General features: G+C 41.1%; 1 protein-coding gene across 3 annotated transcripts in view; it reads right to left on the bottom strand.

The window, feature by feature from the left end:
* evlb (Enah/Vasp-like b) overlaps positions 1-18,783 on the bottom strand; it is a 36,680-nt gene extending 17,897 nt beyond the window's left edge. For 2 of the 3 annotated variants that reach the window (XM_088001787.1, XM_088001789.1), the window contains exon 1: positions 4,273-4,516. The gene's annotated coding sequence lies outside the window, so the exon portion shown is untranslated. Of the gene's footprint in view, positions 1-4,272; positions 4,517-18,139 lie in introns of those variants that run through there. The other variant, XM_088001788.1, reaches the window with a different exon arrangement.
* Positions 18,784-20,165: the final 1,382 nt, after the last annotated feature.

Raw genomic sequence — 20,165 nt, 5'->3', positions numbered from 1 at the left:
GAGTCACTGGCCCGAACAAACCCACTGAGTCACTGTCCACAAAACACAGCAACAGTTTGTTAGAAGTGACACGACCTTTACAAATACAAAAACCTTGAGGCCGAGATATTCATAGCCATCATGAACTGCAAAAACTCAGAGGTGAAGAATCGGATCTCCAAGTCTATCCGTTCCAAAAACAGATAGTTGTTTTATGTGTGAACTGCAGATATGAAGCCTTGAGTTGAGCGAAGCTGTTGGAGCGAGCAGCCCGGTGAGTCACTGCAGCACGCTGCTGGGGTTAATGAGTCTTCCACGGCTCAAAACAAGCTTATGCTGCATGGTTATGCGGAGGCCTGTGCAGTTGTGGGATTCATAGACTTTGACCCATTTCACACAAACAGAAAACCAAAAAGATTCCCGTCTCAAACAAAATGGACTTTCAAAGAGATTATTTCACTCCTATATACAAGCATTGAAAGCACTGTGCAAATATATTGAAGGGTAAAATGAAAGTTCAGTCACCCAGATGAGTTTCCTCTCATTCTCAATTCATTGGGTTTAATATGACACCCTTTAAGAGCTTCAAATGTTTTCACTTTCTATAGAGACTGCATTTCTGGAAGGTTCTGAACATCCTCCCGTAAGGGCATTTCTGAGGTCAAACACTGATGTTGGACATGTCCCATAGTGTCTGCTTTACTTCATTCCAAAGGAATCTCCTGCTGAACTTCACTTCAGTGAACATTCAAGAGCTTAATGCTGAAGTCAGATTCAACATATTTGGAGAAGTTGGGATGTCAATATAGAGATGCCCAAGTAGCCATTGTTTGCAGAACTTCTTACAGACATTGCTTTAAGTTTTATTTTCCATCAGCAAACACCACTTTTAATTTGTTCAATTTGGAGTTACAGGCACTACTACGTTTAACATGAGTTTTAGATGCACTCTTACAAGTGTGCCTTGTAAAATGAATAGGTTCCTACCACAGCTTACCAGTGTTGATGCGAGGAGCAGCCATATTGAAACACAAAGTCGGGCCTTACACATCGTAACTTGGGGCAGTCAGAGTTTGATCCAATTTCCGAGTGAGAGGTGTGAAGTTGGAATTTCCAAGTTCCGACTACAAATGGAACGCACCGTAAATACTGGAGAGCTGCAGCAATGACGAAGCGTAATAAATAACCACAAAATGGGCTGAACAGAAACTCAAAGGATCTAAAACCACAGGGGGAAAGTCTGACAAATGTTTTAAGAGAGATAAATACAAAAATAAAAGAATACAGGAAACTAAATACAAAGGAGCAAACATATACGACCTAAAAGGGAATGCTAATGACATAGCAAGACCACCAGTATAGCAATAATAATGGACACAGACACTCTAACACCCTCGATTTGTGAAACTTACCATCACTTTATATGGCCTGCCACATCAAGGCTGAGTTGCTTTTATTCACACTTAGTTGCAACAATCCTAACAACTGACTGGAATATGCAGCAGAGAGAGAAGCTCAAGACTGAACTTATTGCACAACTACGTTGAAACTCACTGAGGTTTGAAAGTGATCCATTCAATTGAATTTATTTATATAATGCCAATAACTTGGATGATTGAGAGAATATCCCAGGCAATATAGTGTAACTTCTTTTATCAATAGCGTTGTCGGTGCATTTTTATTCACTACAGTTAACCTCTATGCATCTAAACGCATTAAAGTTTTTCTTTTTTCCAGAATTTGTGGATGAGGAGAAAAAGCCAGATCACAGAGGGGCCCTTTGTGCTGCCCCCCCACCCCCGGCCGACTGCTTACAGGGAAACAGCGAAATCTCCAGAGTGAGCGGACAGAACAATCGGCACCATAAATTGTTTGTCTCTTTATCTCAGTCCCTCACAGAATGTTCTCTGTTTTTGCAGACGGCAGGACAATGATGAAGAACCCTCTGCGCTGGGAAGCGGCCAGAAAAGTGGCGCAGTGAAACTTCTTCTGCATGCCAGCAAGTATGTATGCGTGTGTGTATTTCTGCGTTTGTGAAGAGCCGACTGCATAAAACATCAAAGCTGCATAAAGCAGGAAGAAGAGCAGCTGACAGCTTAAAGATTTATAAGTGTGCAAAGGCAACAAGACAGAAACCTCAGCTAACTAAACCTGCAGAAAGTGGGATAAATTGTGTCTGCAGTCCTAAACTTTGGGGCAAGTTGGTAACATTTAAAAACGCCTTGATTAACTTCTGAACTGAACGTGAATTTACATGAAAGTTTTTGCAGTTGATGCTAAAGTAGAGCTCACTTTCAGAACCGTTCCTGCATCTGTGGAATGAACAAAGCCTTCACACTCCCAAGTTTTTCACATTTAGAATATTTTAACACGATTTTTACATTACAGGCCAACAGAAGGTGCATAATTGGTCACTTTTAGCTGCACCTCTTCTGGCTTAAGTTTCGACCAGCAAAACAGCTCACACTCAGTCAGAGTGTATGGAGAGCATCTGTCAGTACCAAACATTACACACAGATAGACTTTATTTACTAACTGTGTGACTTCTGATGGCAATTAATTGCTCTAGATTTTCAAGTGAGGGGGAATACAGATGTATGCCATATTTTGTACATTTTATATGTTAGTATTTTTGAAAATTGTGCATTATTTTCCTTCCACAGTTTATTCCCGATCTGGCAATAAAATAAAATCACTGACATTGTTTGAACTAAAAGGCAACAATACCCAAAAACAGCTTCTCAGCCTCTGTGAAACGCATACACAAGCTGATAAATTGGTGCAGCATAACAGCTTGTGTTTACATGTTCCTGTCCTGTGGGACAAAACCATCCCGTTGTTCATGAGGCCAAACTTAAAGAATGTAAACCATCACGCAAAATGGTGGCCTGTAACATAAGCAGTCTGCCTGCTGTGTTGTATTTCTGATGTTTAGGTGGTGGTGCTGATCTGTGGGAATGAGAGCAACACAGAAAACTCCAGAGAGACAGGGGAGAAAAAAAAAAAAATGTGCCAGTGCTGACAGCCTGACTTTTACACAGCCAGTCTGCTCTAGTGCAAACAGTTATAAAACAAACCAAATGGGTCAACTTGCAGAGAAGAAGTCTAAAAATAAACTGGCCCCAGCTGAACCAGGTTCCAGGTCTGCAAATCATGCTGCGTAATTTTCAGAGCTACGACAGGAAAACTCCTGAAACGTGGACAGACTGAAAGAGCGTGACGAAGCAACGTTCATTAATGTTGGATACAATCCCACAGATTACAACAGTGTTTTGAACTGTCTCTTTAAGGTTTGCACGGTTTGGACCACTTTAGAGGACACAGATGTGTCTTTTGGAGTGTCAAATCCATGTTTTAAAAATGGTACCTTGCACATTAATTAACGTTTATATATAAATACATGTTATTAATACTATCCTTAGATTTTCCTGTCTTGTTATGAGTCAGTTTGTAACTATTTTGTCTATATAATATAATTTATTTGTTGGCTCTTTAGCATAGTATGTTGGCACATGGTAGAATAACATGGTTTTAATTATAAATTTTGATAATTATTGAGCCAGTAAGTAATATTTTTCATTAAATTGAGAAAAGGGGTAGGATTTGTGTTCACTTCTTACTCCTTTTCAAACAGAAATGTGGAGGTAAACACATTATTTTGGCCCTGCTTATGTATGAAAGTTTCTCTGTCCTATTGATTGCTTTTTTTCTTGTTGTTAAAAAGCTGTTTGAAATAAATAAATCAAAATTATTATAGGCAAGTTTCAAATTTCCATCTAGTCTAGCAGGCTACCTGCTAACGGGATGGTAGCAGGTTACGGGCTAACTGTTTACATCCGGACTAACCGGATGTAACCGGCTAACTCTTTAAATAATATTTTTTAAAAGCCTCATTATGCAATAAAAAATATTCAAAAAGGAAAAAAAGAGGGTAAACAGTTGGTTGCAATATGTAGTCTCTAATGGTTCGATAATTTTGACTTTAAGTATGTAAGTTGAATAGAGTTAGCATTAGCAGTGCTAAAAATAGAGTTGTAAACAGTTCAGCTATGCTGAGGTAAACAGAAGTAGGAAAAGTAGTTTATGCCCCTAAACCACTGGAACAAACAAATCTACTGCATAGTTTCCGCATGCTAAACAGATCCATGTGTTTTGTTTGGGTAAAATAACAGACATCAGTATTTCCACGGTGCACTGCATGTCAGGCTGAATACGAAAACTCCTTTAACATCAACTTGTGTATTTTTAAAGCCCGGTCCGAACCTTATGATCCAGCGGAGGAGAAACACTCACATTCACGCAGCGTCACATGCTCCCAGTTTCTCCTGCAGCCTAGTGGAACCGCGCTACGGCATGCTAATCTGTTGGCATGACAACTCGAGTGGGATATTAGCTTGGCCTAGAAAATATGGCTATGCAGAAAAGATGAATGAGCAGCGAGACATGAATAAAAGACAGCCTCAGACAGCATACAGCCTAATTATAGACTCCGCTGTGTTTTTCACAACACTGCACATCGTCCTGTCTCAATAAATAACTGTTTCTGCATCTTTGCGTGGCTGTGCTGGATGTGTTGCGGTTCTCCTCTCCGGGTTTTGCTAATTCGCTTAGAGGTTATCTGGGATAGCCAAAAAGGTACAAGAGCCCATTTCGGCGCCATAAAACAGATCTGAATTTATAGTTTAATTCCAGCTGAAAGCTGTGAAGAGTGTGCATCTAGACAGGGTGGGTTTTACTGCTGCTGCGCTTGATTGCATCAGGCATTTGGGAGAGTTCTTACCCCATAGAGCTAACGCTTAGCATCCAAAGAGCAGTGGCAAATTATTTCAAGTAAATGTTTTTTTTATCCTACATGTGGCATATATTCTGCACATTTGGAATCATGCAGGAGGATTCCAGGAGGCTGAACACTAACACAGAGGAAACAAATATTAGTGGTCTTCTACTACATGTGAAAACAATTTACTGTACATCTGGAGTAGGATAGCAAGACAGACACATTTTCTTCCAAATAATAATAAAAAGGCATGGATACATTCTTCCAAAATCTTGTGGTTGCATGGTCTGATGAAAGTTAGCCTTTTTATGACCCTAGACCTATGCAAACCCTGCATGATGCTCTCTGCATATCTACTTGTGGTCCTATGACCAGGTAGTGATAGACAAACATATGGGTAGACTGAATAATGGCAGTGTAGAAGCTGACCAGCAGCTCCTGTGGCAGGTTGTACTTCTTGAGTTGCTGCAGGAAGTTCAGTGTCTATGTGTCAGGACCATCTCAGGCTCCCAGGAAGTGATCCACAGTGTTGCTGAGGATGGTGAGGGGAGGCAGCGTTGGGTTAGTTCTCTGGAAGTCCATTGTCAACATCACCAAGATGGACCAAATATAAAAATCTGACCAAAATGTTCTTCAGAAAAGTATTAACTACTGCTCTTCAGAAAAGTATTAACTACTTTTCTGAAGAACAGAGTGTATTGGCTTAAGCATTGATATTACTACATAGCACGGTTTTCAAATTATTTATCATGGTCTGAGCTGTTTACATCACACAAACTTGGGCTTTTAAAAGAGTTGCATATACTTCCAAGAGCCACTACCCCATTTGGGATTGTTTTTTTTCCACAAACTAAAATACATGTTTTTGTTGTTAAACTGATTTATTTTTATAGTTCTAGTTTTTTTTTTCACGTTCACAAAGGGAACCAAGCTTCTTTGTTAAATAAGGTTCCACTGAAGACAGAACCAGGAAATCTGCTGACAGTTTCACAACAATGGAGGCCTGCTGTGAGCATAAATGCTTCAATAGGAAGACGTCCTGGGGGCGTCGTGAGGTGTGGCGGAGGAGCGGTCTGCCCCCATTCTCTCTTTGCCCAATTCCTGTCTAGTAACTCTGAATGAAGGCTTCTAGTACAATATGTTCTAGAGTTTATTTATGTCCAATACGTTTAGGGTTTAGGGTATCAAAACTTGACTTACAGTAGTCCAGCTGGAGAATTTATTTACTTAAGACTAACAAGAGCAAAGGCAAACGTTGCAATACTGTATGAACTTAAATGCACCAATCTTCTCAGAAACCCTACTTTCAAATGTTAAAGCAAAGCAATTTCTCTTCAAAAATGCTAAATAATACAATACACTTTCATGGAAATTTGAACGCCACTTTTCGTCGTAGACAGACATTCCTCTGGTTTGTTGTCTGTGGCGATTTTGATCTCGTCTGAATTAAATGTCAACAGGACGTTTTATACCATGTCCAGACCCCTCAGGCCATCCTCGTCAGTCCAACTGAAGCAGTGACGTCTTGCTACAAATGCATCACAGAAAAAGAAAAAAAAAAAAAAAATCAAACCTGCCCTGGTGAGGGTGCAGCGCACAAGTCCAGAACGATCAGTCGATTGGTCCCAATCAAGCCACGTATGGGTTAATGAACCAAATGAACGAGCCGACGGATGGAGAATTTTTATTAGTTGAAGCAGAGAGGATAAAACGAATGCATGTGTGTTTTGAAAAGAGAAGAAAACATCCCAACCATGAACATAGCGGGAGCAGTAAACTTGGATTGTTTTTAAGAAAGAACATGAGGAACAAATGTAGAGTGGAAGCAAATAAAGCTGGGAGACACCCTGAGGCCTCGCTCCTCTCTGGGAGGCCATTTAACTGCTACTTTTTATTGTGGAGCCTCACACACACACACACACACACACACACACGCACACACACGCAATGCAGACAGTTCCTATATGGTCTATATTACATCTAAACATTTTCTGACAATTAGATTTAGTGTTTTTCTTCAAGGAGCAAACACACAGTCCTTGAAGGAGGGGTTTCCGACCCGTCCTGCTCTGAGAAGTGCCCCAGTGTTGGACGCGCCGGCCTTCCTGCTGGTGCTACAAACCATCGGTCAGCGCATCGAATGACCCAGAATGTTTCACAGATTCCCAGCTGTGCTCTCTTTATGTTTGACATACATTCACGGCAGCCTTCATCTCTAATCTGTCAGACCACGGCGCAGTGAGGGGTGAGGAATGATAATGCGGAAATTTTGGTCTCCTCTGGGAATCCTAAAAACCCAAAAGCCCCGGCTCTCATCCTAAAACATAATCCTCAAGCAGTAACTCGCATTGTATCGGCTCTTGAGTTTAAGTCAAAAGCTTTTAAGGTGAATGAGCAGAAAAGGCTGCGGAGGGTAAAATCCCAGGAGCAGCGAGGGCGTTTTGTCCTGCAAATATATGAAACGGTTGTGTTTCCATGATGCTAAAGCTAATGTAGCACAAGAAGAAAACAACCCAGAGCAAAATATGACGGAGTATATCAGGAAAGTAGCAGCCAAATAAATAACCAAAACTGAAAATTTGCCCATAAAATAGCCTGCTATGTTGTATGATCTTAATCTTTTTAGACTTTTATGAGTAAATCTGAAATAAGCAGTGAGAAAAAGTTACCTTAACAGGTCAATTCAATTCAGTTTTACTTACATGGCACCAATTCTCAAAAAATGCCGTATCAAAGCACTTTGCAAAGAAAAATCTTTTTAATTCAATCATACAAACATTCCAATTGATCCCAGTTATCAAACAATACAACAAGCTCAATTAATTACTCAAAGTGGCTTAAAAATGCTTCTATCTAAGGAAACCCAGCATATTTTCCTTACAGAGTGCTTGTTAGTTGAAGCAGAACCAACAAAAGGTGCTTTTCGGTCAAGGGAAACTGGATGAAACTAGCTTGCCGAGCCCTAAACCAGTGACTAGCTGGGAAGAAACCATAAAAATCTGATCTTTTTAAAAATTTAAGACCACTCATAATAGCAAGACTGTAAAAATACTACTATTACTATTCTTATTTTGCTAAACAAAGCATAAACAAGAGCCAGTTTGGTGACATCCTATGGAGATTTATATTTACTATCCTGATCTTCTTCAGACAGCAGATTTGGACCTAAAGGGCTTCCATATAAGGAACTAAAATCAACCATTCTTTGTTCAACACGTTTTGACTTAATTATCAACACAATATCAACCTGTTAAAGTGAATCGACCTGTTTGGCAGGAAGCAACATAATGAAGAACATAAAAGCAAATTATGATTATAGATAGTAACACAATGTAGTCATGGTGATGCTTCATTTCTAGACAAAAAGATGAAACCTGGATACAACACCGTGTTATAGTTGGATTGAGCTTTTGTGTGTGTAAATGGATTTAAATCTGATTTCATAAATGGATTCAACTGGAATAAATGGCTTTTATATCTCCATTTATATCTGGAGCTGTTTGAAGATGTGTCATGTTGCTAATTTGTTGAGTAAATTTAATTGATTTAACTTGAAATAAACAGAGTCATTAGCTAGACTAGAACAGAAAAAAAATTTGTTTTATTTAACTAAATTCAACCTAATCAATATAAAATTTCAAATGGACAAGTTTCTTTACTTAATGTGACTCAGTCCGGTCAGAGCCAACACCTTCGCTGCAGCTGGTAGAGTCCCTGTGTGACGTTTTGTACTTAAAGCCACCATATGTTGAGCTGTGGTTGAGTGGATTGGTTGTCATGGTTTTCAAGCTATCATGTGGTGATCCTGTGGTAACCATGGAGCCCCTGGCTGGTGCAAATTTCCCAGCATTCTCCCAAAGCTTTTTCTAAGACAAATGGCACGCCCAAGATCCATGTTTAAACGTCTATTTTTTTTCCCCTCACAGTCGAACCTTCCTCTTTTTTCTTCCTTAATTTCACCTCTGTCTGTCTAACCCAGCAGCGCCTTATAGATGTTCTTTCTCTTCATTTTGCTTTGGTTTTCTCACCATCCAACCCCCTCTCCCTGTTTTCTTCTTCCCCCCTCCTCGCTCTCATGTAATTTCCATCATCTGCTCTTCTCAACCTCCCCGTCTCGTTTGGTTTCTCTAGAGAATTTGCAACCAATCTGAATCCCACAAAAAATAAAACCACCCCAGAAACACATGTTTAAGAAGGAAATCTTGAAAAAGTATTGTATAGCATTAGTCTGAGGTACAATACCGCACTCTTATACAATAATATCAGACAGTTGTGTGAAACATCTCCATAAAAGCAAGATATGAAAAGTTGAGTGGAAGGAAAAAGTGTGGATGATCCATAAGGATTAACAGGTTTTAGTTAGCTGTAAACCATATCAAGTAAATTAACCGAAATTAACACTTGAACAATATCAATATGTGACAGGAATCTTAATAATATATCTGTATTATATTGGTCCTGCTGAATAAAACTGGCCAACTCTTTTTATATTTACACAGCAAAAAAATAAGATCACGTATTTTGCAGATAAAGCACAAATGTGATGAACCTGCCTAAAGGATCCATATGAATTAAAACGTGTCTGCTCCAAATGAGTATCCGTTGCAGTAAATCGGATTTGCTAAACGCGATTGCTTGAATTAGTTTCGTGGAATCAGATATTTAATCTCTGCAGAGGCACACAAATAACTCTCAGTATGTTAGTGTGGTGTGAGGCGCAGCAGGAAATGTGAAAACCTTGAGTCTATATAGTCACACGCTCAACATTGTGATCGTTTGAAAAACTCCACTGAAGGTTACGAATAAGTTCTCAGTAGTCAGTATATTCGATTTTTCTCCTGAGATCGCGCAGATATGGTTAGGTATTGAAAGATGAATTTCCGTCAAACTTACATCCCTCCCCGTTTTTGAAATCCTGACTCATTTTGCAGACGGCTTCCCTCCTCCTGTTGGTCCAGCTGTGACTTCCACATCGCCATCAGGGAACTCTGCCAGGCCGTGACAGTGACACGCTTTAACCCAAAATAGCTGCTTTAGCAGCAATGAGGCCTGGCCACCCTTAAAGCTGCTTAGTGGGGCAAAACTCCGGCTGAGTCCCTTAAAGCTGCACTAATCAGAGCTGTTAGAAGAGGAACAGTCAAATGTATTTCGTATTGGATTACGAGCACATCCCAAAGCTGTCGATGCAAAGATTATTCTCCAAAAATTGTACACAATTGTAAGCGCGGCACCACATCGACATATTTTTACTCGAGACGTCCAAGAAATTACTCAAGTAAGAGTAAAAAAGTATTTGGTAAAATGGCGACTCGAGATCAAAACAAATGACATCATCAGATGAAACGAAATGTAAACCTATGTTGAATTTTTTGGAATTTTAAAGACCAAAATGAAAATTATTCATACAACATAATTACAAAAATAACAAAATCAAACATTTTTCCAAATCAAGTTCTTTCAATATGAAACTAACAAAAATTACAGATGTGTGTGTCTGGTGAATCTTTGGCTAAAACAAGCTTGTTTGTCATTCAGTGAAGTTACTCGCAGAGTGTAGTGTATCCAGAAATTTTTACTCAAGTAACACTAGCTATTCTTCATAATAAAATCACTTAAGTGAAAGTAAAAGGTACTGCAGTAAAATACTTCTACAAGTACAGTTTGTCAAAAAAAGTTACTCAACTAAAAGTAACTAGTCACAACCCAAATCTAGATTTTTGATCAATGCTAACAAAAATATTTTTTTCCAATCAGTAAATTAATGAAAGCTGACAACTTTAACCATTTTCAATCTATAAACACATTGACCATTGTGTACCAAAGTTTTTTTTTTTTTTTAAGTTTCATGAAAATCCCATAAATGTTGAAATTCCCTCATTTTCTGTTGGATTCATAATTAGCATCAATCAGTCATCAATCACTCTGCCAGACCTCAAAGAAAATCATAAACCGGTACCGGTCTGATGAGTGCATCTCTAGATAAAACCACCGAGGGTTTTTTTTGTTTTGTTTTTATTCCCCACTTCATCACAAAGCATGACGTCTCAGCAACACCTGAGCGCAAAGGCACAATTACATCCCGACAAGACAAAGAGAGGGGAAGCTGTTGCTGATCTGAGCATGCGTGTTCAGCAGCCCTGCGAGCATGACGGCAGCCGTCGGACGCAACAAGCCGCCCTGAACACTTCCAGCTTCAATTGGAGAGAAAGACTGACAAAAGAAGAGAGAGAGAGAGGACAAAAGAGCCTCACAGGCTCCCAAAAAAACGGAGGACTGCACGTCCATTAATGGCAAATCTAACCCAATCGCAGCACTATCTGCCTCTCTGTTGTGAACTTGGTCAGCTTCCTCACAGGCGATCAATGGGCCCCCTGGTTCTTCCAGGGCCCTGACACTTTTCTGCACAGCTAGCTTATACATAAGAGCATCAAGCCCCATCCCCCTGCAAGGCCAGTCAGGCACTCACAGCAGCACTCATCATACACAGACCTGCCTTATATGCTGCAGCAGCAGCTGGAGGATCTACTGAAAAAAAAAAAAAAAAAACAATCATGTGGCATTAACTAAATTCTGCATGGAAATGAAAACGGAGCGGCAGCGACGAAAGTCAAAAGGAGGGGAGCATGCAGAGGATTTATCGTTAATAACTGACAGATTTCTCATTCACAGAAAATCAACGTCTTGCGGTTTGGAAGCCTACCTGACTTTGAACTCGGCGAGCTGTGGCTGCACGCCGGGTTCAGCGCAGTAGATCTGGGGGAAGTAAAATCGATGTGACTGAAGGTTGATGTCCATGGCGAAGGATGCAGATAAAGTCCTGTTATGTGCACAACAACCAAAATTAAAAAAAGGAGACAGGAAACGTCCGGTCTCAGGTGTTCTCTTCTTTGTCTGTCCTGAAATCAGTCGCTGACACTCCCACTGAAGGTCGGGAACATTCCAGTCACCTTCTCTGTGAACAGCCGCAGAGTTTGGAGAGTGCTACCGCCAGAAAGGCAACCCCTTCCTCTTCATCTCCTCCGTGTACTGAACACGCAGTCACCTCTGCTGTCTGCCACTGAATAGGCACACTAACCTATTTCCCCACTAGCAGCTACTGTACACTCAGCAGCTGTGAGCGCAAGAACAAAGATAGCTCCTCTACAAGAGGCTGTCTCCCAAAGAATCGAGAGGCAAAACGTCGGATTCCAGTCACCGAGTCATCCTTTAGAGGGTAAAGATGCAACCGTGGGAGGAGACAGGAGGAGGGGGAAAAAAAAGCTGAATTATGGATGAAAGAATTGCCTGAAATAGGAAGGCACTCCTCAGCCACACACAGAAGACTGAATAGGGAATGAGAGTCCTTTGGATTTTTTTACGCTTCATAGGCAGAAGAAAGAGGAGGGTGTAGAGGGAGGGGAAGAAGTGGAAGAGATGGAGACCGAGAGAGAGATTCCCGGTGTTGTGAGGCGTTGCCCTCACTCTGTCTCTCCCCTCTCTGTCTCATTGGATTACCTCCTCCCTTTCTGTGCCCCCTCCCCTCCTCCCATCCCTTGCCCTCCCAGCTGTGACAAGAGGGGGAGAGGGGCTACCAGCCCCGGAGGCTGCTGGCCCCTGATTGGCCGGGGCGTGGATGCGTAAGCCCGGACGGAGAGAAGGAGCAGGGGCGAACAGGACGAGCAACAGATTTTAATTCATCTGATGGGCCCTCGTCACTTCCTCATGTATGATTTGACGAGGCGTGCCAGGCTGGGGTGAAACACACACACACACACACACACACACACACGCACACACGTTCGCATGGCTATGTTTGTGGGGACTTTCCATCGACTTCCATTCATTTCTACAGCCCAAACCTTACCCCTACCCTTATCCTAACCCTATCCATTACATACCTAACACTAATCCTAACCAAACCTCAACTCACAACTCAATCTGACCCCTCACCCAAAAACAGCATTTCCCCTTGTGAGCACCAGGCTTCGGTCCCCACAAGGAGCAGTGGGTCCCCACAACGTAGTGTGGGGAAAATGGTCTCCACAAGGTATTACAAACAAACACACACAGTCACAGACCAGCATGTATGTACACACACTGATCCAGCAGCTTATGCTTGAGGTTCATTAACCTAAAGTGACGCAGGTGGAAAGGGAAAACTAAACGCGTCCATCTGCTCTGCATATATTAAGTGTAAACAATCAAAATCATGTCGGATATCACTTATATTAATACTAAGATACATTAAATTAATCGATAAGAGCTTAAAAAAGAAAAGAGGAACAACGCATACAATATTCTGTTGCGTCTTTCCGGATGAATTCTCTAATCTCCTTGACAGGTTCAACAATAAAAGCAGTTTACCAACAAATCCCTCCCGTATTAACTGTACAGCCCAGAAAGTAGACCCAGCTGAGGTTTGCTTCACATCACCAACATGTGTCCCACTCCGTTCAGCCGGAAGGAGTTTCCATCGATGGCGTGGAATTGCTGGATGACACGTTTTGTGCTGTAATCGATGTGCAGCAGACAGCACAGTTTAATACTATGCCACCGCCGACCCCCACAGCAGTGTCTTAAATTTTCATTTATGTTGGAAATCCTGAGCGCATCAACCAGTCTTGGATTTTTTATTTTTTATTTACATAAACGTAATTGCAAATGCCTGAATGCCAAGAGTTTTGCTGTGAATAAAGTTATTATAGGGCAAGTTCAGAAATTACGAAGCAAGGTCATTTGCTTCGAAAAGTCATTACGATTTGTGTTGGGGGGCTTTTTAACTCAAAATTGTCACAGAAAAAAAAGAAAAACATTAAAACATTTAACCTTTTAGTTACATTTTTTTATTTTTCCCCTCCCCCAATCAAAGGTTCCCACCGGAACTTTTGTGTTCACGTTTCTTGTACGCCAGTGAATGTGACGCACAAGCGACATCCAATGGATGACAAAAGCCGCTTCTTTTCTCTTAATTAATTTTTGCTTCAAAAACTGATCTGATGATACGCTGGAAAACACTATTATGTTTGAATTGTGGTAAAAGGAGTTAGCCTGTCAGCGAAGCTACTACCTAAAACAGAATCTCACTGCTAGCCATGTAACCGCAGCACAGACATCCAACGCTAAAGTCAGCGTCCACAGTCCACATTTCTAAAGACGTATCAAATAAGTTACATGAATAATCTGCAACACTCGAATTAAAACAAAAATCTTGAGCTCATGTCTCTATTCAATAATTTAACAGCAAATGCTAAATTAGTATTACCTGCTAATTTAGCAATTTAGTTTCACACATCCTGGATGCTGAGGTGAGTGGAGCGTTTTTATAGTGCAGCTAGAGATGATAGCTACAGTCATAAGTGGATTGTTGTGATATTTGTGTTTCAACTGTGTGGGTTTTGAAGGAAACTTGTGGGGTATTGATGGTGTGTGTTGAGTTTTCAAATTCTCCAAAACAAATACAGCAGCCTACTTTAGCTTGGAATCAAATTATTTATGCTTCAGCGTCCAAAACACACAGCAAGGCGACGCTGTGGTGTTATTTTTCGCTTTTTTCCGTGGCGTGTCTTCCTACAGTATTGAACAAAATGAGAGGAAGTCGTTATGTGGAAGCCATTTGGTTAAACTGATCTCATAAGTATAAGCTGTGAAGAATATATTTTATATGTGAATTATTTGGGTTTGCCTCCTCTGTTAATGTAAGAAAAAAAATTGTATCAATATTAATGCAATTCTAATTGTGAAGCAATTTGTTGGACTTGATTGCTGAGATAATGGAAATTCATAAAACTCATGAGAAATACTCTTAAAATCCACAAGTTGTTGAGTATTTTCCATACTCACCAAGCAAATTAAATGAATTCTGTTGTAATAGTTTAAATTCTCCAGGTCTTTTTCTATCCCGATCACATGTGACACTTTTTGAGCAGTAAACAAACTCACCAAAAAGCCCACTACCCATTTACGAGGCATCCAATTAAGCTAACAGAAACTCACTCTGGATAGAGGTAACTTCCTCTTCAATCACACAAACTGAACCATTTCTGGCCTTTTTTAGGTTTTTGCCAACAGGGTTGATGCTCTTCAAAATACGATGCTCTCCTGATGGTTCTGTTTCTCCATCGTGTTGACCTCTGGTTTAAGCCAAACGACATGTACATAGATCGCCAGTCACAAATATATTATACAACAGGGTAACCAGAAAGGCAAAAAATACTGTTTTCTTATCCTTTGAAAGACCAGAATAGCACAAGAAAATCAAAAATACAGAAAATAAATTTGAAATTGCTGAAACTTTAATAGCACCAATTCACCTCTATTTATCTTGTAAAATGACCCGACTTTTACAACAGCACACACTTTAAAATCATACGGGCCAGTAAATCATTTTACTTCTTTTCCTCATAAAGCGATCTATATCATATCACAGCCTATGTCTAAGAAGCAGAAAAGCTTCACAGGAAGTTGAGGAAGTGGATGTAAAACGTACTGTTGGCAGACAGAAGAGCAAGCACGTCTGATTTATTATTATTTAAACGTGACGATTAAAACAAACCAAAAAAAAGTGCAGCTTTGGAAGGACAGGTCAGGAGACGGTGTAGCGCCTCAGAGAGGAGGAAGTGAGTCGCGTGGAGAGAAGAAGTGGGGAGGGAGGGTGAGACCAGAAAAATGGAGAAGCAGATGAAGGTAGAAGGGACGTCCGGCTCAACCCGCGCGCGCCCATCCCCCACCGCGCACTGTCAGGTCAGAGCCAGCAGCAGCAGCAGGCTGGGGTCTAATATTAAACTGCACAACTCTGATGGAGTGAGTAAACACAACCCTCTGAGTGACCATGTGTGCACTCCAGCCAGCGACTCTAACCTGCCTATTAGCGCACGGCGGGGGGGGCGGATGGCCTTCTGTCTGACACACAGCGTGGGTGGGATGGTTCCCCACACGAGCAGAACGTGATCGACCTTCAGGTGAATGAATGGATGAATCATAACGAGGTTATGATGCTGCAAAGTAATTAAGACAAATGAAATGGTGTGCAAGACCCTGAAAGGAGATATTTCAGGGTCTGTTAAATGGATTATATGTTTTTTTGGGGGGGCTGGGGGGTTTCCCAAAATTGTTAGCCCCAAAAATTATAGACCTTTTCATTGAGCGCCAGCTGCAGTTGTGCGATGAAACTTTTAACTTGCTAAGAGCTTGTAAAATTAATTCAACCTGAAATTTTTCTCAGGTTGAATTAGTGCGTTAGTTTACGCATAAACTAGGAGGAGTCAGTTGAGAACGAATCATGCAAAGAAGCCATAGGAATCAGTTTAGTCTTGAGAAAATAAAAGAAGTTATTGCTCACAAAGCAGGAGAAGGACATAAATAACGACAGCATTTTCAAGTGTCGCAAATTGGAGTATCGACAAGAAATCGGAAGAGCCTTGCAGAGGTAGGAAGATTTGTCTCTCGAGAGTCCAGAATAACTGCTGACGCTTTTCCAAGCTGGAAATTAAAATATCAATAGACTCTTAATTTCTATCGAGACCGCAGAGATTGGACTCCTCCTTCAAGCCAGACTGAAGGATAGCAACAACAGCCTGGAGAGAGATTATGCAAACTGGAAGAATGTCCTTATGAGACCGACTGAAACGTTGCTCGTGTTTTGAAGGAAAAAATACAAATCTGCAGAACATTGTCTTCCTTGTGAAACACGGTGGTGGTTCCTATGAGGCTGGACTTTTGATCATTAAAAAAACAAGCAGATTTTATAGCTTTTCATAAAAGAGCAGGTTGGTGTGCGTAGCTTTTTCTTTCTCTTAATAAATGAAATCTTCAATTGGAAAACTCCTTACTTAATTTACTCAGTCAATCTTTGAATGACGTTCAAATAAACGCAATGATCTGAAATTGAAGAAATCTGTAGAGGGGCTAATCCTAAACATTTCACATCTCTAGATGTTGTAGCTGATTTGATCAAATATTCTTAACTACCTCCAGCTGCTCTCGATGGAATAGACAACAACTGGTTAACACGGTTAACCAGCAAAACCGAAGCATCTTCTAACCCCAGGCTGTGACTGGGTGACCTTTAGGCTCTAAATTAAATTCCCAATAAACACAAAATATGAATTAAACGACTGGATGCTTTTTCAGGTTCCATGCAATTCGACATGACGTAATCTGCCTTTCATCCCTTCATCTCCGTGAATCCACCCGTAAGCAAAGTGATGAGGAGGAAGAGGCGGATTAAATGATGATGAGAGACGATCTCTGACAATTTCTGTCACATGCACACTCTTCACGTCGCGCCTCGGGACTGAACGCGAGTGCGAGCGAATATAAACTCGGTGTGACTCAGACGAGATGTGTGTTTTTTAATAATTACACCACACACCAACAGGGGGAGAAGCAGAGAGGGTAGATTGCTGCAAAGGAGGTGGGAGAGCTTTCCCTCTCATTCACAAAGATTTGATTATCCCTCTTCGAACATCACAACACACACACACACACACACCCACACACACACACATTTGTGTTGATCAGCCTGCCTCTGGATGCCTCAGCATGCCTAATTATGACTCATAAACTAGGCTGCTATCAGCCAAAATGAGCCGTTTTCATCCAAACAGAGGACAGGCACGTGTACACACACACACACACACACACACACACACACACGCACACACACACACACACACACACACACCTGCCGCCGGATGCAGGGTAATGTGAAGCATCCTTCTCTATTTTTGTGTATGCCAGGCTGATTTCGGACAAATGTAGCTGATGTTCCTCACAGGTGTGTTGTAGCTTCAGATTCATGCCCAGACATCACAGAGAAAGCACAGAAAAAGAACATCTGACACAGTTTGGCCTGATTATCTTTCACAAACAGTTCTTTATGAACAGTAAAACTGGAAGTGTTTAAAGTATTAAATGTTTTAAGTGTTTTTAAAATGTCTAAAAGTGCTGTGTGGGAGATGGAAATGACAATTTTCCTGAGGGATCTATCTACACAGCTAGCTAACTTGATAGGTAGCTACGTTCTGGCTAGCTAGCTAGAAGCTAGCTGTTGATCTATCAAAATTAACAGCTATATTTTGTGAGATATGGTGAATATTAAGACAAACAGCATTATTTCCTGCAATTATTGTTCACATTTTGCCACATTCTAACCACAAATTTTGATTATATTGGTATTTTATGTGATAAACACTAAGTAGAACATAATGCTGTTTGTTCATTAACGGTCAAACGTCTGAGGGATGTTGATCTCACCGGATTTTATTTATGGATATCATGGGGAGGACAGAATACAAGTGAGTGTCACACTTTCCATATTATTATTTTTGCTTAATCCCCACCAAATAATTTTCCATTCTCTTCCCAGTCCTCCTACTGCAATAACTTCTATGTACAGCCGCTCACCTCCAGCCCAGATCCTGTCAGCAGCGTCTTTAACCCGCCTGGTAGAAACGTTAAGGAGAAGCAGAGCGAACAGTCAGCAGGTGGTACCGGGTGGTACCGGGACTTTGAGCTGCGTCGCGACTTGAGGTGACAGTCGGAGTACCGTGTCTTACATCATGATATTTGATATATCGGTGGGACCGACTCAGACTGCCTGTAGAGAACGGGGCATTTAGCAGCCTGATTAAGGTCAGAAGTTTTCTCTGCTGAAGTGTTTCTGTGTTTAGAGGAGAAAGCAGGTTTTTTCCCGCTATTGTGATGACAATTACAAAAATAAACAGACCTACGTTTTTATTCACAAACCAGTGTATAAAAAATATTCTTGCCCATAATTTGATAGAGGGCACAGATCCGCCCCCCTCGTCCTCACCGTGGACCCCGTGTCTAAACAACATGGAGGCTCTGAGAGTCTGAGGGCAGCCAAACTAGTTTATTTTAGCTAAATTATTATATCTAGCTAAATATTATTGCTGAGCGGCGCAAGCAGGCCTCCTGACATACAAATAAAAAAAAATAAATAAAAAAATTGGAAAAAAAAAATGTTGAAAAAAAAAAACTTAAAAAGGGCACTAGGGGCATCAAGGATAAAAGGGGCAGTGGCTCAAGCCCCCAGCAGGGCCGAGCGCAAATCGTGACACCGCACCTACTACTGGCACTTCCGGTGGCAGGTGTGACAGCTGCCACAAGTGCCACTGCGTTCGGGACTAGCTGCCAGTGCTGCCGCTGCGTTCGGCTGACTTCGGCTGACCTCGGCACCTGGTACTGGCACTTCCGCTGACACCTGCCACAAGTGCCACTGCTTTCGGGACTAGCTGCCAGAGTTGCCACTGCGTTCGGCTGACTTCGGCTGACCTCGGCACCTCGTACTGGCACTTCCGCTGACACCTGCCATTAGTGCCACTGTTTTCGGGTCTAGCTGTCAGTGTTGCTACTGACTTCGGCTGACTTCGGCTGACCTCGGCACCTCGTACTGGCACTTCCGCTGACACCTGCCATTAGTGCCACTGTTTTCGGGTCTAGCTGTCAGTGTTGCTACTGACTTCGGCTGACTTCGGCTGACTTCGGCACCTTCCAAGGGTTGCCACGACCTCATACTGGCACCTCCCACGCCTCACGGACCGCTCTCGCCTATTTTTGCTGACGAGATTTAGGGCGGCCATCTTATAGCGTTCGACCGCTCCACTCAGCGTTATATGTTTAACAGGCACAATGACGTATTTGAACATTTAATCTTTCATAATACGCTGTTTTGTTACTGGAAACCTTATACATGCAGCCATATTTATAAACAGTTGTATTTTTAAAGTATTTTAAATTGTATTATACATACTTCAGCATATTTAACCCTCGTGTTATGTTCGTTTCTGATGTACAGCTATAATGTTCGCGGGTCAATTTGACCCGGGAACCTCTATAGTGTCAGAAAAAAAAATCCTCCAAATCTTTTTTGTGTCTGATTATTAACTCCTATACTAACCATTTCAATCAATATTTGTGCAATTATGTTTTTTATTCCTCACAAATAAAGGATCAATGACAACAATTTACTCATTCAGACAAAAAAATGTGATTTACATTTTTTTTATGCCCACTGAAAAACCTAAACACAAAATAACACTAAGTATCTTTGAAAGTGACTTTTTGTAAATTTTTTAATATTACATTTAGATTTTTTTTTTGAAGGGGTCATCTTTATAATTGAACTTGAGACACTATTCTGCCCTGGGTCAAATTGACCCGCTGACTAAAATCAAGATAAATGAGTCCTGAAGATGATCCTCCAGGTGGATTTCCAGTTTAAACCTGCATGTTCAAAACATAACTGGGTTTTTCATCACATGCTGCCCAGATTTTTATGTCATATTTAGCTGGTGTGGAAGGCATATATTGCATAAATGAGCAGCGACCTCTGAATGCCAGCAGTGATCTTTATGAATGCCACAAATCTTCCATCTACTGTGACATTGGAGCCTGTTTTATAGAACAG

The sequence above is a fragment of the Poecilia mexicana genome, unplaced genomic scaffold, assembly GCF_051168715.1.
Source record: "Poecilia mexicana isolate PSO_F unplaced genomic scaffold, ASM5116871v1 scaffold_21, whole genome shotgun sequence".
Lineage (NCBI taxonomy): Eukaryota > Metazoa > Chordata > Actinopteri > Cyprinodontiformes > Poeciliidae > Poecilia > Poecilia mexicana.
This window is presented reverse-complemented; position numbering and strand designations above follow the sequence as displayed.